We start from the raw sequence: 14,458 nt of genomic DNA, 5'->3' as shown, positions 1-14,458 counted from the left end.
GAGTTTTCTTTAAAAATGGTAAGCAATCGCAATCGCAGCAATGAATGCCAAGATGCCCGTTGATCGAGTTGCGAACGCTATTCTTGTGCTCACGAAGCCTGTCGTTTATACATCTGCCAGTTTGGCCGATGTATACTTTTTTGCAGGACAAAGGAATCCTGTAAATTATTTGTGCACGTGGAAATTAACTCAATCGGTTCGTCTGCGCTGCGTGGTGCGTCTTCTTTATGTTTTTCCTGTTTTTGTAGCGCATTTTTTCCCTTCACGTATATCTAACTCAGCAAGAAGACATATACGCAAGCATCCTCACAGCACAAGAGAAAACTTAGGAGCCCCCACAGCTTTATTTCTTTATAAAAATGGATAATTGATCGGTATTTCGCGAATGTGTCGGCATGTAAGACGGATAGCGCGTATAAAATACAGATGGGGCTCCATAACGGCCATTTGTGTCTGCGGGCAGTCTGATTCATTTAGACGGTTAGTGAACTGCGTTTTGTGCGGGACTGCCGAGCGGTGTGGCCCATACCTCACTCGGTCTCTTACGCAGCACGTCCTCCGGCAGTGCGTGTAAACTCTGGATAGATTATATCATCATTTAGGCTGAAGATCCTCAGGCGGCGCGGAACAAATTCATCTCACAACAGCGCTCGTGATGTCATTTATCCATTCGTTGTGCCCCGTCCTGATTACTCTGTGTCAAGATGCGAATGCATCACGTCTGCGGTTTCCTACGCTTCGACAGTGTTTGGTGCATAGGAATTACAAAAAGGAGAGAGAGAGAGAGAGAGAGAGAGAGAGAGAGAGAGAGAGAGAGAGAGAGAGAGAGAGAGAGAGAGAGAGAGAGAGAGAGAGAGAGAGAGAGAGAGAGAGAGAGAGAGAGAGAGAGAGAGAGAGAGAGAGCTTTATTTAGAACCAAAGGCAGTTCAGACAACCCAATTACAGGTCTGAACTCGGCTCTAGTGCGTTTTTGATGTATTGCACTAGAGCTAGCTGCTCCTCTAAGGTAGAGGCGAGAGTCGGCCAGGTTGGGTCAATGGGATATGACAGCTGCGTCGGTGTGTGTAAGTGAGTAATGCTGGGAATAGTGTGAGGACATTCCCATAGGACATGTTGCTGGTTAGGATATCCACCACAGTGTTTGCAGACTGGTGGTTCTTGTGCTCTTCCTTTAGAGAAAAGATATCGTCTAGGTGGGGTGCATGTCGTGTTAGTCTGTGCTTGTCTAAGTAATACTTATTGCTGCCTGTCTAGGTTAGGGTGAGGTGGAGGTAATTCTCTTCTGTTTAGTTTAAGGTCTCTTAGTGTATTGTTCATGATGCCACGACAATTGGACCTGTGCAGGTCCAATTGTCGTGGCATCATGAACAATACACTAAGGAGAGTAGGGGAAGTTAGTCTCTCCTATTGCGGCATTGAGAATTCTTTTGAAAATGACCAATTATTGCAGCCAGCTTCGCTTCAAACGTGTGCGCATCGCTGTCGGTTTAAAAAATGGCTGCGGCTTAGCTGAGATAACCTTGGATATGCAAAGCAAAAGCTTGGCTTAGTCTGGTGGAGTCTCGGTTTAGCTTGGTTAACATTTAAGGAAGCTGTTTTGCCGACCACGGCTCAAAGCCGTTCGGTCCCGCGCAGCGCTCACGGAAGGAGGCCCGGCCTCGCTTTCATTCTCGGCGAACGCGGCGTTCCTCTTCGCCGGGCGCAAGGCGAGTCACGTAGCCCGAGACGACCCAGTGGCGCACGTGGGAGGCTGCGCGGTTGGTCGGCTGGCGATCAGCCGATCGGCCGCATCCGCCCTGGCCTCCGCGCTAGTGACTGAAAACGGGGCCCTGTGCGAAGCACCGACGGCGGGCCCGGCGAGTCGAGTGATGCGCTTCAAAGGGTGTGTCCGCGGCCAAAAGGTGAACGTGCGCATTCGTGGCGGAACCGCTGGACGGGAGTAGTAAAGCTTTGCTTTAACAATTCAGGAGCACGTACGCAGCTGTAGTGGAGGACTGCAGTCCACCACGTCATCTTTGACGTGCGCCGAGATCACGTGCACTGTGCAGCCCCTGTTCTTTTCCTCTACCGGAGATGTAGCCCCTCGGCGTCCGGGAGCCGAACCACGACCTCCTGAAAGGGCTGTTCTGGTTCCGAGAACGCGGCGCTCTCACGTAACGTTTTTCCCGTTATTTCGTTTCCTTGAGCACACAAGCTGAGCAACAGCTACAACCAACAAGCAACAACACAGCAACTGACGTACGCAAGTAAAATATGCAAACCTTCGCAGCGCACTTAGCTTTTAACGGGTAAGTTTTCAACCGAAGCTTCCTTGGGCTCTTCTTCGGGGTTTGCGCATTCGTATTCGTTTACGGTGCCTAACGCGATCACCCAGAATAGTTACGCCTACGCGTGCATAAGAGCAAGGAAAAGAAGCCAGACAGGTGAGCCTGCGCGCATGAGCATCTCTTAGCGGGTTTGGCGCTCTTGCCCCCGCCTACTCGTGACAACTGAGAAACAATAACCCCTGTGCCTGGACAATAAACCACCCGCCGCGGTGGCTCAGTGGCTCAGGCGTTGCGCTGCTGAGCACGAGGACGCGGGCTCGATTCCCGGCCGCGGAGGCCGCTTTTCTGATGGAGGCGAAAAGCAAGAGCCCGTGTGTACAAGATTTCGGCACACGTTAAATATTCACAGGCGGCCAAATTTAATCCGGAGCCCTCCACTAGGGCGAGCGTCATCACCTGCGTTGCGTCGGCGCATTAAACCCTACAATCAATCAATCAATCAATCAATCAATCAATCAATCAATCAATCAATCAATCAATCAATCAATCAATAAATAAATAAATAAATAAATCAATAAATAAATAAATAAATAAATAAATAAATAAATAAATAAATAAATAAATAAATAAATAAATAAATAAATAAATAAATAAATCAGTCAATCAATCAATCATAAACTCGGAATTACCAGTGAGTGTTACGACAACGAAGCGCCAGTGAGAAATACTTAGACATTTCGTCTACTCATTTCATAAGCATGCCCAGCGATGTAGGTTTGAAGAACTATGAACTTGAGCACAAACATTATATGAAGGTTTTCTCATTCATACGAACATGTGCGTTCGATCTGCGAGTGTTTTTTTTTTTTTTTTTCTGTCGTCAGGTTTCTGCTCGACAGCGCAGAGTTCAACCGTTTGCATCAACGAATTTTTCCATTCCGTCATGCAACGACCCTATACCCGCGCAGCAACTATAAAACTGTACGCGCATATTGCGTAACAATGCATAGTGTGTGCATTCTCCTAGCGAGAAGGTAAAAACGGCCTCTGGGTTCCGACGTCTGTGAACGAAAATACATCGTGACAACTGGTATACATAAAGATGGGGCAAAATTTCAAAAACTTTAAGTGAGAGGAAGTCGCAAAGACCCATTTGAAAGGAGCCATCGTCATTGCAAGGAGCGCCTAGACCCGAGAGGCACTGAAGGAGAAGGGGAGAGAAAAATACAAGTTACACGCCCAAGTTTATTTTTCATCGTGTACTTTCGTATTAGAATTTTCTCAGACGCCATATACCAACGCGCGCGCGAGAAAACGATTCGCGGGTGCATTCTTCGGAGTCGACAGATCGCTCGATTTATGGGGGGCGCGTCTATAAATTCTCGGCTCCTGCGCGCACCGCACCGCGTGAGGAGCTGTACGGTCGATGAAGAAGATAGCGGACGGCTGTGTGCGAGCAGGCGGCCGCGCGTACACGGCAGAATAAAGAAATAAGGTGAAAGGCTGGAAGTACGCCAAACTGGCGGGGCAAAGACGCCGCCGACGACAACGACAGTGGACTTCGGCTGCAGTCCTAGATTTTTCTCCCTACACGCACTCGCACCGGGGCACAAAATTGCTGAATGACCAAGTTGTTCGTGCGCAGAGAGCGCAGAAGACGTGGGACGGAAGAAAGCGGCGACGAAAAAGAAAAAAAAAAAAAAAAAAACACAGCTGCGGGACTGCGTATACTGCATGTGATTCTAACTCGAAGCTTTCTTTTGCGACCATAAGTGCGGGGTTCATGAAGACCCTTCTCCTCCCTTGTGATGCCACGCGTAACAACATACGGAAGGAGGTAGCGGAGGAGTTCATACGATTCGCGGGAACTGCCAAGTACCAAAAAGCACTTCCATATTTGAGCGGGTGAGCGAGATAATCACGAATTTGGGAAAGCACAATTTCCCTCTTTTTCATTGTTAGGGGTATAATTTCCGAAAATCCCGCCTTAACGAGCCCCTACGCCCAAAGAAAAATATACTCCGAAAGTTTCAAGTTTCTGGGTTGCGCCGTCTGGACTGGGCGTTGATGAAGCAATCAGTCCGTCAGTAAGGCACTTCATTTTATCGGTACAGATACGGAAGTTTCCAGGGGATTTTCCGCCGTTCAACCACCTCTCTTAACAGAGCGAGAAGGAAAGAATGAATGGCTTTATTGAAGAGAGGAGGCTATTTTAAAAAGCCCTGTGGGCAGGGAATGGAAAAGAGGACAGGGAAAGACGTAACTAATAAGTTGTTGTACATCCAAGAAATGTTCAAGTTTCACTATCAATGTAGCTGTCTCTCGAGGTCCCGTTCGAGCAGCACGCACACACTGGCGAAAGTATAGCGAAAGTGTGAGGGGGAGGACGGTATGCCATGGCCGCGAGAGACGTGGTCTGCGGCGGCGGCGGCGACGCGCATTGAGAGTCTTAGTATAGCGGGAGCTAGCGTTTAGCGCGCGCAAAATATTGCGCTTGCGCTCCTAAAACGTTTTCTACTAACCCCGCTTTTAGTAGTGCGCCAGCAACGCTCCGCTAATAGCGTGGTCCTGCTGCTGATGATGATCGTTGTGGCCAAAAACCCTTTGTATATGGTGGACACCGAAGTGTCCAAGCCAGGTGAAAAATTTTGCAAAATACATGTAAAAAAGAAAAAAAAAAAAACGGCCGAATGCCCAAAGTCACTGCACCGTCCCCACCAGCGAGAAGGCTCAGTGTCGTCGCTAGCGCCATCTAGGATATCAACAAATAACTATAATTTCGCAAGGCAACAAGCCCATACAAACGCGACCAAAGGTAAACTGCGGTATCGCCCACACGGGTTGTGTTCGGTACGGCTTGGCACAGCGATACAGTGAAGTACAGTCTAGTATTCTGTGCGACCGCAGGCACCTGTCAGCAACGCGAGATCATCGGTGAAGGCGAGGCGCGCGCGCACAGAACCATTCCGGCCGGCAGCGGCCATCGGGGGCAGGCCGTCTCGAGAAAACAGGTTTCGCGAGACCAGCGCCAGCCGCGCGCGGCCCGCAAAACACAAACCCTCCTTTTGCGGACTGCGCATGCGCACTAGGGCACGCGCAAGGAATAGCGCGCGCTAAACGCTAGCTCCCGCTATACGCCATAGTAGCGGGCGCAATCATGCGCTCGCCGATGACGCGTTCACTACCTGAGGCGAAGGAAGTGCTCCTGGAGCTGAGGAACAGAGCCACCGAAGCAGCAGGTACGCGCCGTCACCGATAAGATTCTCCAGTTCGCGCTGCAGCGCTCAAATTTCACATTAGGGAGTGTCATAATCGTCAGACAATGTTTTTATGTGAGCACGTAAATGTCCGGGGTCGAGTGGTCATCAGGGGGGAAACGAAAGTCAAAATGCGCGTTTACATCCGCGCAGAGCGCACATGCATTACAATCGAAAATTTATGAAGTGCTCAACAACAATCTACAAGAGAGCGACCTCGCATAGCAAATAATTTAGACGCGACTTCGCTGCGTAAGACTTCAACGTTTTCACCATCGCACTTGTGGTAGCTGTTATTCGGCGCTTTCATTTTTATTTCCGCGTTACCTCATTCTACAGCAACCCAGTTCTGGTGCCGCGAGGACCCCTACTGGATCGCTGCCTTTAGCGATTTATAAGGACGATTCATTCTCCACTTGCAGCGAACGTGCCAGGGTCCTTAATGGCCGGCCATTTGCCGAAAACCCTCTGCCAACCTAAATCAGCGATCGCATATGGCAAAGCCCTTGCTCGAGGCCCTCGACTATTGTGAGCCGAAAAATCGGGCAGCGCGATTCTTGTCATTTTCTCCGCGTGTGACCTCTTATTAGTGGTCTTCTTCCTCTGGCTCTTCCCTTTATAACGGATAATCAGGCGGTGTTCCTCGTGTTCTTTACTTGCGAAAGCAATAAATGAGCCCCTGAGCACAAAAGCCCCTGTCCGGCGTCGGCGATCGAGCAGCGAAACAGCTTTTAAAATGGCCGATGGCACAAGGTGAATAAAAGCAAAGTAAATGAGTTGAGAAACTGTTCGGAAAATTTGGAATTGGATGGGAATCGAATGCAGGTCCTCCGGAATGCGAGTCCAGCACGTGTCGCCTCCGCCACTGCGATTTCACGGCTTCGGCTGACTAAAGGTTGACCTGGTGAATGCGTTGTGGCATTTGACTTCGAAGACGTCGCCAACCGGTACACGCGGCTCGACATGCAATGAGTTTGACGTCGCGATGGGACGTCGTCAGGCTCAACATTATAGGTAACCACACGTTAAAGGGGTCCTGAAATACCTTCCGCCGATGCGTGGATGTACATGTAACCAAATAAAGCGATGTATTAGCAATCTCCTCCCGCAAGAATTTTGTTGAAGCGATGAGTATTAGCTGAGAAATCGTAAATCAGAAACCGCGCATTATCGTCGCGCCGCGTTTCCTCCTCCTTTCAACTTACTCTCCGCTGTTGATGGCGAGCGAGCCTTCCCTCCCATGATGCTGCGCTCCTCCGCGGTGACGTACTTCCGCTATTGCGCTGCTCACACAGCCGTCTGCTACGGGCAAGCTTGGTTGACACCATGAAGCCCGCACTTCGCTCAAGGCTGGAAAAGCGAACGAAAAACCTGGTCCCATGTGTGCGGCGGCCTGGCCTTGCCCTTTCGCGGTGTACGTTGCTGCAGAACTTTGCTATCGGCGGCACGCGACTTTTTATCGGCGGCGAACTCGCAGCCGCACGGGGAGGATCCTGCGCTCGCTCCCTTGGATGCGCAGCGCACTGTTTATCCAAAAAGCGCCGTATCAGATGTGGCCCCGCTGGTGCCGGGTCTTATTTTGTGGCGTTGGTAATTCCTGCCGGCGGCATGTGAAAAAGACATTTTAAACCGATACAGAACCCGTGCACAAAACGCCAGTTCAGCTTGGGGCGACGCGTGGTGGAGAGCGGCAACGTTGGCAAAACATGCTCCGCCGCGGCTCTGAGCTTTCTAGCGATGGAGCGAGCACCATTTCTTTGACAATATCAAACATCGGTTGCCCTGGCAACAAGGCACAAACCGCTCTGGAAGTCAGTTACGGTTGCGTGATCCCGGTTCAGCTTGGGGCCCCACCTCGCGGCATATGGGCACTGCAGGCATACTACTCACTCCCATTTGGAAGTGGGAGATGCGTTTGGCATTACAGGAGGCGATGGTGTGTGTGTTGTGGACGCCTTTGTTTCGCGATGAAATGCGACGTTGTGCTTCTGCGGGTGGATAGTGCTTCCCGTGGTCTGGATTATCTTTCTCGAGCGGCGTACGACTCAACCTCGCATGGGGTATGTGCAGTGTGCGTGGCTAAAAGCCATCTCGGCTTGTGCGCCAGAGTTAAGTGACTTGCTGTTCGTCCCCGCAAACCGCGCGCGAGGTGAGTGCCGAATTTACGAGGGGCAGGAGGAGGCAACCCATCGTCTGTCAATCGCGGTTCGGACTTGCAACGCATGTTGTGACGTTGTGTTCGTTCGAAACGCATCTCTGGATTGTTTGGAAGTTGAATAAAATGTATGAGTCAAACCCGGGCATTCGGCTCAGGGCGTTCTCTGCGATTGCAAGAAAGAAGTGCCACGGGGCTTCAACGTTTTCTTTATGGAACGTACTCAAGTAAGAGAATATCCATGTCGTGTTATGGCCGTGTTGCATTCAATACAAACGGTTAAGCGTTTGTTTACACTTTTTTCGTTTGTCGTAAAATGTCCAAGCACTCCGGCACTCCGCTGGCAGATCAGCCGGCGAGCCGACGCTGAACAGACGACTCATCTCTTTGCCGGAAGTGCGTGAAAAAGCCGCCCAATAGCAGGATGTCTAGCTCATGACGAACATCTGGGAATTGATGACGTAGACATGTGAAGATGGCGGCGTCCAAAAACACGAATTGAAGGGTGAGAAAAAAGCGACAAACTTTGCAACAAAAGTGTGAGCTTTCTGCTGCGCGTAAAAGAGTAATACTTGGCACAGGTGATGTTGACGACCCAATCTAGCGATTGCGCTAGTCAATTTAGTGTGCTCAAAACGCCTTTCAGGGCCCCTTTAACGCGGAATATAGGCGTAACAACCAGCCGCACTCAGGTTAATTGGTCAGTGGCGTTCAAGAGGGCCGTCAAAAGGTCGCGGCCCTTCCAACAATTCCAACAAGGCTGCGAGGTACCATGCATAAGTCTCCCATGCCCTCTCAGTGGGATTGGCTTCTGGCGGTCGAGACATCCGGACGTCCGGCCCCCATCTTACGCATGCGCTTCAGCGAATGTTTGTTGAGCGCTGGTTACGTCGGTGCTCAGAAGTGGTGCCATCCTCCCCTGGCATGATGCAAAAAAAAAAAAAAATTACACCATCTCCCCGAAGGGAACTATGTGGTGATGCAAAGCAGAATTGTTGGCGTCCATTCAGCTCATCGGACGGTGCAGCGTGTCTCAACCGAAGCAGCAACTGAGGAAGCGGCGAGCGGACCGGGTTTATTATATAGAGCAGATGGAGTGGAGAGGAGGAGATGAGAGAGGAGACGCGCATGCGCGCTTAGCGCGCAGCTGGCGTGTTGCCGTTATGTTGAGTGGTCTAGTTTTTAGTAGCGCCAGAGGGAATTCCACGTCCAGGTCCACACCGGTGGCAAAGGCACGCAAGTACTGTTGTGTTACGGTGAGTAGGCGGTGGTGCTCGAGGCGCCGAAACTCGTCATCATGTTCTTGTCGATGTTGTCGTCTCTGTGGTAGAATCGGTAGTCTCCGTCAGCGTTGGTGAGGTAAAGGTTGTTGACGTTGGTGCACCGGCTGAGAGCAACGTAAACGCCCTCGTCTTCGCAGCTTTGTCTTCTTCTCCTTCTTCTACTTCAGCGGTTTCCCTACGGAAAGATGACGACGGTGGTTGAACGCGAAGCTATCTCGTGATGGATTCTTTGGTTGGCCAGTCCCTAGGGGCATCCTGCCACAATCGTCATCAGAGGCGCTGCGGACGGGGCACGGACGCGGGACATCCCCCGAGCAAGAGACGCTAACATCCTCCACTAAAGTTTTCAGTTCGTCGTTTCTATTGACGTTCAGCTTCGCGTGCCTTCGTTGTATCAGTAGCTTCTTGACGTTGTTTGAATGAGTCAAGGACATAAGGCGCGTTCGTAGCACTTGCTCCTGTCTCGTTTTTGTAGCCCAGTGGGAAGAGCGCCGCGTACCTCCCGTTGCGGCCAGAGAGTCGTGGGATCGAAACCGGGCGCCGCAGACTATTTCTCTTTTTTATAGTGTAGGGGGGAGAGGTGCGGACAACGGACGGACGCCGGACATAGCCCCGAGCAAGAGATACTTTGCATCTAAAACGGCGGGTTTTCACGGGGTAAGTAGGTGTACGTGACCAAAATTTGGTCGCATGCTCTCTGCGAATGGCGTCCAGAGAAGAAAGATTAATTCGGTTGTCGCTTTCCTGTTCCGCAGACAATCAAAGAATTACGGTTTCAGATCGTCTCCCAGTAAACACCACTGCAGTCGGTGCAATGGCCACAGCGAACTCGGCAAGTAATGGGTGCCGCAGGCTCTGTGCCCGGTGCTTCTCGACGGGGTTCACCAGTGGCGCTCTTCGTGACGCACTGGTGAGCACTCGCAGGTGATCGGCTGTTCACCGGTGGGTCATACCTTGTGACCCCCGAGTGTCGCTTAACAGGTCCTTTAGTTGGTCCCCCATAAGTTATTAACCGTTGACCCACGGGTAATTCACTAAAAATTTGCGGGTCATCTCCAGAAGTTCTCCTTTCCAGACGCATCCAATTAGGTCGGGAACAGTGTCGGTCGATGACGAACCGGCTGGCTGAGTGTACACGACTCCGTATCAAACGTCACTGCGCGGCGCGGCATACCACATACGACACAGGAGAGACGGGGCCTACTAAAACACAAAATAAGGTACACGTGCACGATCACGCGCTGGTAACAAGCCACTAACAAAACGAATCCCCAAGCTCGTGGCAGTATAATAATACATACGTACATGCGTAAGCACATACATAGTGCGAGCATACAAACGGGATTGTCTATACGCACCGATAGGTCGTAAAAACTGCCAAGAACTGTGTCGTCACTGATACATGAACGCCTTCCAGGCTAGCATGGTCCGATCTCTCTCTCTCTCTCTCTCTCTCTCTCTCTCTCTCTCTCTCTCTCTCTCTCTCTCTATATATATATATATATATATATATATATATATATATATATATATATATATATATATCAAGGTTGCAGTCGTCATTGCCAGTGCTATTCGGCTTTTTTCGAAATATTTAATAGGGCCGAATGACGTGTGCTTGTCACGTTTCTTTGATTCATTGATAAATAAGCGAAAATATAAGTCGAGAAAAAATCCGCCGTTTTTCCGGGAGCGGGACTCGAACCCACAGGGGCGGCGCTAGTTGACCGGCCTCAGAGCTCTTGTAAATATAAACCCCCGCTTTAAAAGTCGAGAGAGAAGCCGCTGCGGGATAGCGTAATTGGTTAACGCACCGCACCGGTTATGCGGAGATGTGGGTTCGAGTCCCGCTCCCGGAAAAACGGCGGATTTTTTCTCGACTTATATTTTCGCTTATTTATCAATGAATCAAAGAAACGTGACAAGCACACGTCATTCGGCCCTATTAAATATTTCGAAAAAAGCCGAATAGCACTGGCAATGACGACTGCAACCTTGATATGTATCTTTACCGAGTCCCTCGTCCCGTATCTCTCTGTTCTGCTATATATATATATATATATATATATATATATATATATATGTATAACACAGAAATAAGGGTTGGCAGCCGAGAAAACCTCGGAAAGCAAAGGGGAGGATGTGGTAGATCATTGAAACAGATTAAGAATTTGGAAAGAAAGAAAGAAAGTGAAGAAAAAATGCCCGCCAGGTGGGATCCGAACCCACGACTTCCAGAATACCGGTCTGGTGGTGGTCGTGGGTTCGGATCCCACCTGGCGGGCATTTTTTCTTCACTTTCTTTCTTTCTTTCCAAATTCTTAATCTGTTTCAATGATCTACCACATCCTCCCCTTTGCTTTCCGAGGTTTTCTCGGCTGCCAACCCTTATTTCTGTGTTATTTTCAACGAGCCCCTCATTTCCTATTCTGATTCGCTATATATATGTATGTATATATATATATATATATATATATATATATATATATATATATATATATATATATATATATATATATATATATATACGTACATACTTACATACATATATAAATATATATTACAAAAAGACGTTTGCGGCGAGGGACCGGCCTTCGTCAGATCGGTAATCTGACGAAGGCCGGTCCTTTGGCCGATACGTTCATAAACCCGTTCTTTTTTCACCGTGGTCGAAGACGTCTTTTTGTGATGTTCAATGTTCAACCGGCGTCCAGGAAAACCACACACACACACACACACACACACACACACACACACACACACACACACACACACACACACACACACACACACACACACATATATATATATATCGTGGTGGGGTTCTTGCACCCGGCCGCGGTTCCCCAGAAAGACACTGCACCCCCTAAAACCACACCTTTACTGGGAGTCCTGTTCCGCCAAGGTCCGCTGCTCAGCCGGTCCAGCTGCGCACACCTAACCCAGCCGAGTCCGCCATGTTCTAACCTCGCTCATCCCACGCCACATCTTCATCCTCATCCGGCACATGTCCATCCCGTGGGATTGTCTTCCGCCACTATTGCCGGATTATGTGTGTGTATATATATATATATATATACAAAGTAAGAAACCTCGGTAACAGCAACAGCGGAGGGTTGCTGTTACCGAGGTTTCTTACTTTGTATTCACCACGCCTTCGGCCCCATCGCCAGCATGCCAGTTATATATATATATATATATATATATATATATATATATATATATATATATATATAGGGTGATCAAAGTTGAGTCGACAGTTTTTTTTAAGACTGGCGCTTTGATTTATGCGAAGACCACTTCTACAGTGAGGTTTGGCGCCCAGGGGGACACCTATTTAGGAGGTAATTATTGATGTAGGTGGCTTAATTAACTAAAATTGATCAATAAACTTTTTAGTGGATGCAGTAACCAGGCATGTTTGTATTGGAAAGTTAGGCGCAATCGTGTTTCTACGCAGTTTCAATTGACAGAATTCTTCTAGCGCATCCGTAGTCCGAGATATCAAATGGCGAAGTTTAATTGCCGTTCGCATGATTACGCATCCTAGAAGTCAAAACCAGCGCATAGCTCCTCCCTTTTGTTCTGTGTTTCGATAGCGGTTCCGAGTAGTGCAGATTGCGATAACGCCAGCCAAGATGGAATGGGTGCCAGTTATCACTTTTTCCTGTGCCTCCACCCCTTTGCCGAACTGAATACCGGTCGCAGCAGGCACGTCACAAAAGGGAGGAGCTTTGCGCTGGTGCCGACCACGTGCCGACTGTCTTGCATGCGTAATCATGCGAACGGCAATTAAACTTCGCCGTTTGATATCTCGGACTACAGATGCGCTAGAAGAATTCTGCCAATTGAAACCGCGTAGAAACATGATTGCGTCTAACTTTCCAATACAAGCATGCCTGCGGTTACTGTAGCCACTAAAAAGTTCATTAATCAATTTTAGGTAATTAAGTCACCTACATCAATAATTACCTCCTATTTATATGTCCCCCTGGGCGCATAACCTCACTGTAGAGGTCTTCTTCGCGGAAATCTAAGCGCCTATTTTTAAAAGAACCTGTCGACTCAACTTTGATCACCCTGTATATATATATATATATATATATATATATATATATATATATATATATATATATATATATATATATATATATATATATATACAGGGTGATCAAAGTTGAGTCGACAGGTTCTTTTAAAAATAGGCGCTTAGATTTCCGCGAAGAAGACCTCTACAGTGAGGTTATGCGCCCAGGTTATCTTTCTGTCATTTTTATAAATTCCGAAAGGGACAATAACCGTAGTCGTTTGCCCTGGCCGCTTGTCTCGTACACTTTTTTGCGCGGGCCAGCCGATATGGGCTGGACGTAACAAACAAAAAACTCGGTGCGGAATTCGCGATTTATTCTTTCCAATCAGAGACATGAGAACAATCGTTCGACACCGCGGCTTGTCTCCGCACTCACACCCAAACGTCACAACGATGACGTCGTCGTCGTCATTAAAAAGTTCCATCCAGTTGAGGCGCTTCTCTTTTTCTTTTTGTATCCCTCATCTGTTGGCTCCAAGGAAGGTGGCTGCGTTGGGCAAGGCGCTCTCCTCCCACGCGAAGCCGTGCGATCGAAGCCGGGGACGAGATTCAGGAGCGCGGCGCATAAGGAGCAACAAAAGAGGGAGAACGGTTCGAGCCGGGGCTTCTTCGCGCGTGGCGCGTCGCACCGAAGAAGAAGAAGCAGGCGCGCACAGCAGCTGCACACCCAGCGCTTTTCGGACCGCGGATGTCCACGGCGCGCGTGGCTCCGACCTGCGCGCCTTTTCCTCCGGGCCCGAGACAGATGACAAACGCACAGCGCAACGTGGCTTCCGAATACGCCCGTTATTCCCGTTTATCTCGGCCGGCTGCCTGCGAAAACGTCCCGGAGGCGAATACGAAGAAAAATCGTGGCAGAGAAAGAAGACGGAAGAGACTGAAGATGCGGTCTGCAGGCCGCGTCGGAAAATCCACCCCGGCGTCGGTGTCGAGCGCCGCACGTGCGTACGGCGGATGCAATTTAGTGTGCGCTCTATGGGGGCTCTTTTTCACGGCAGGAAAGGCGCAACTGACGCGTGCGATCGCTGGAAGAAAGGAACGATATTGCGGTCGGACGACGCCAACCCTTGCGCGAAATGCGCACAGATAAGGTCGAACATAGTGCAGGCTCGTCCTAGACGGCCGTTTCGGTGAGGCATCGTTCCTGTCTACTTTTCGTTCACGATATCGCGGATTTAGGCCATACTTTCTCTCTCTCTCTCTCTCTCTCTCTCTCTCTCTATATATATATATATATATATATATATATATATATATATATATATATATATATATATATATATATATATATATATATATATATATATATATATATATATATATATATATATATATATATATATTATATATATATATATATATATTTATATATATAGCCAATCGGAGTGTGAAATGAGGGGCTCGTT

At 48.9% G+C, this 14,458-nt stretch overlaps 1 protein-coding gene across 10 annotated transcripts in view; it reads right to left on the bottom strand.

Moving 5' to 3' along the window:
- The window catches only part of LOC144144358 (pleckstrin homology domain-containing family G member 5-like), a 609,370-nt gene that overhangs the window by 127,429 nt on the left and 467,483 nt on the right, over positions 1-14,458 (bottom strand). The window lies entirely within an intron of this gene.

Source organism: Haemaphysalis longicornis, unplaced genomic scaffold (genome assembly GCF_048455015.1).
Source record: "Haemaphysalis longicornis isolate Haplotype H1 unplaced genomic scaffold, Haemaphysalis longicornis Haplotype H1 scaffold_7, whole genome shotgun sequence".
Taxonomy (NCBI): domain Eukaryota; kingdom Metazoa; phylum Arthropoda; class Arachnida; order Ixodida; family Ixodidae; genus Haemaphysalis; species Haemaphysalis longicornis.
Note: the sequence above shows the minus strand (reverse complement) of the source record. Positions and strands in the feature narration are given on the sequence as shown.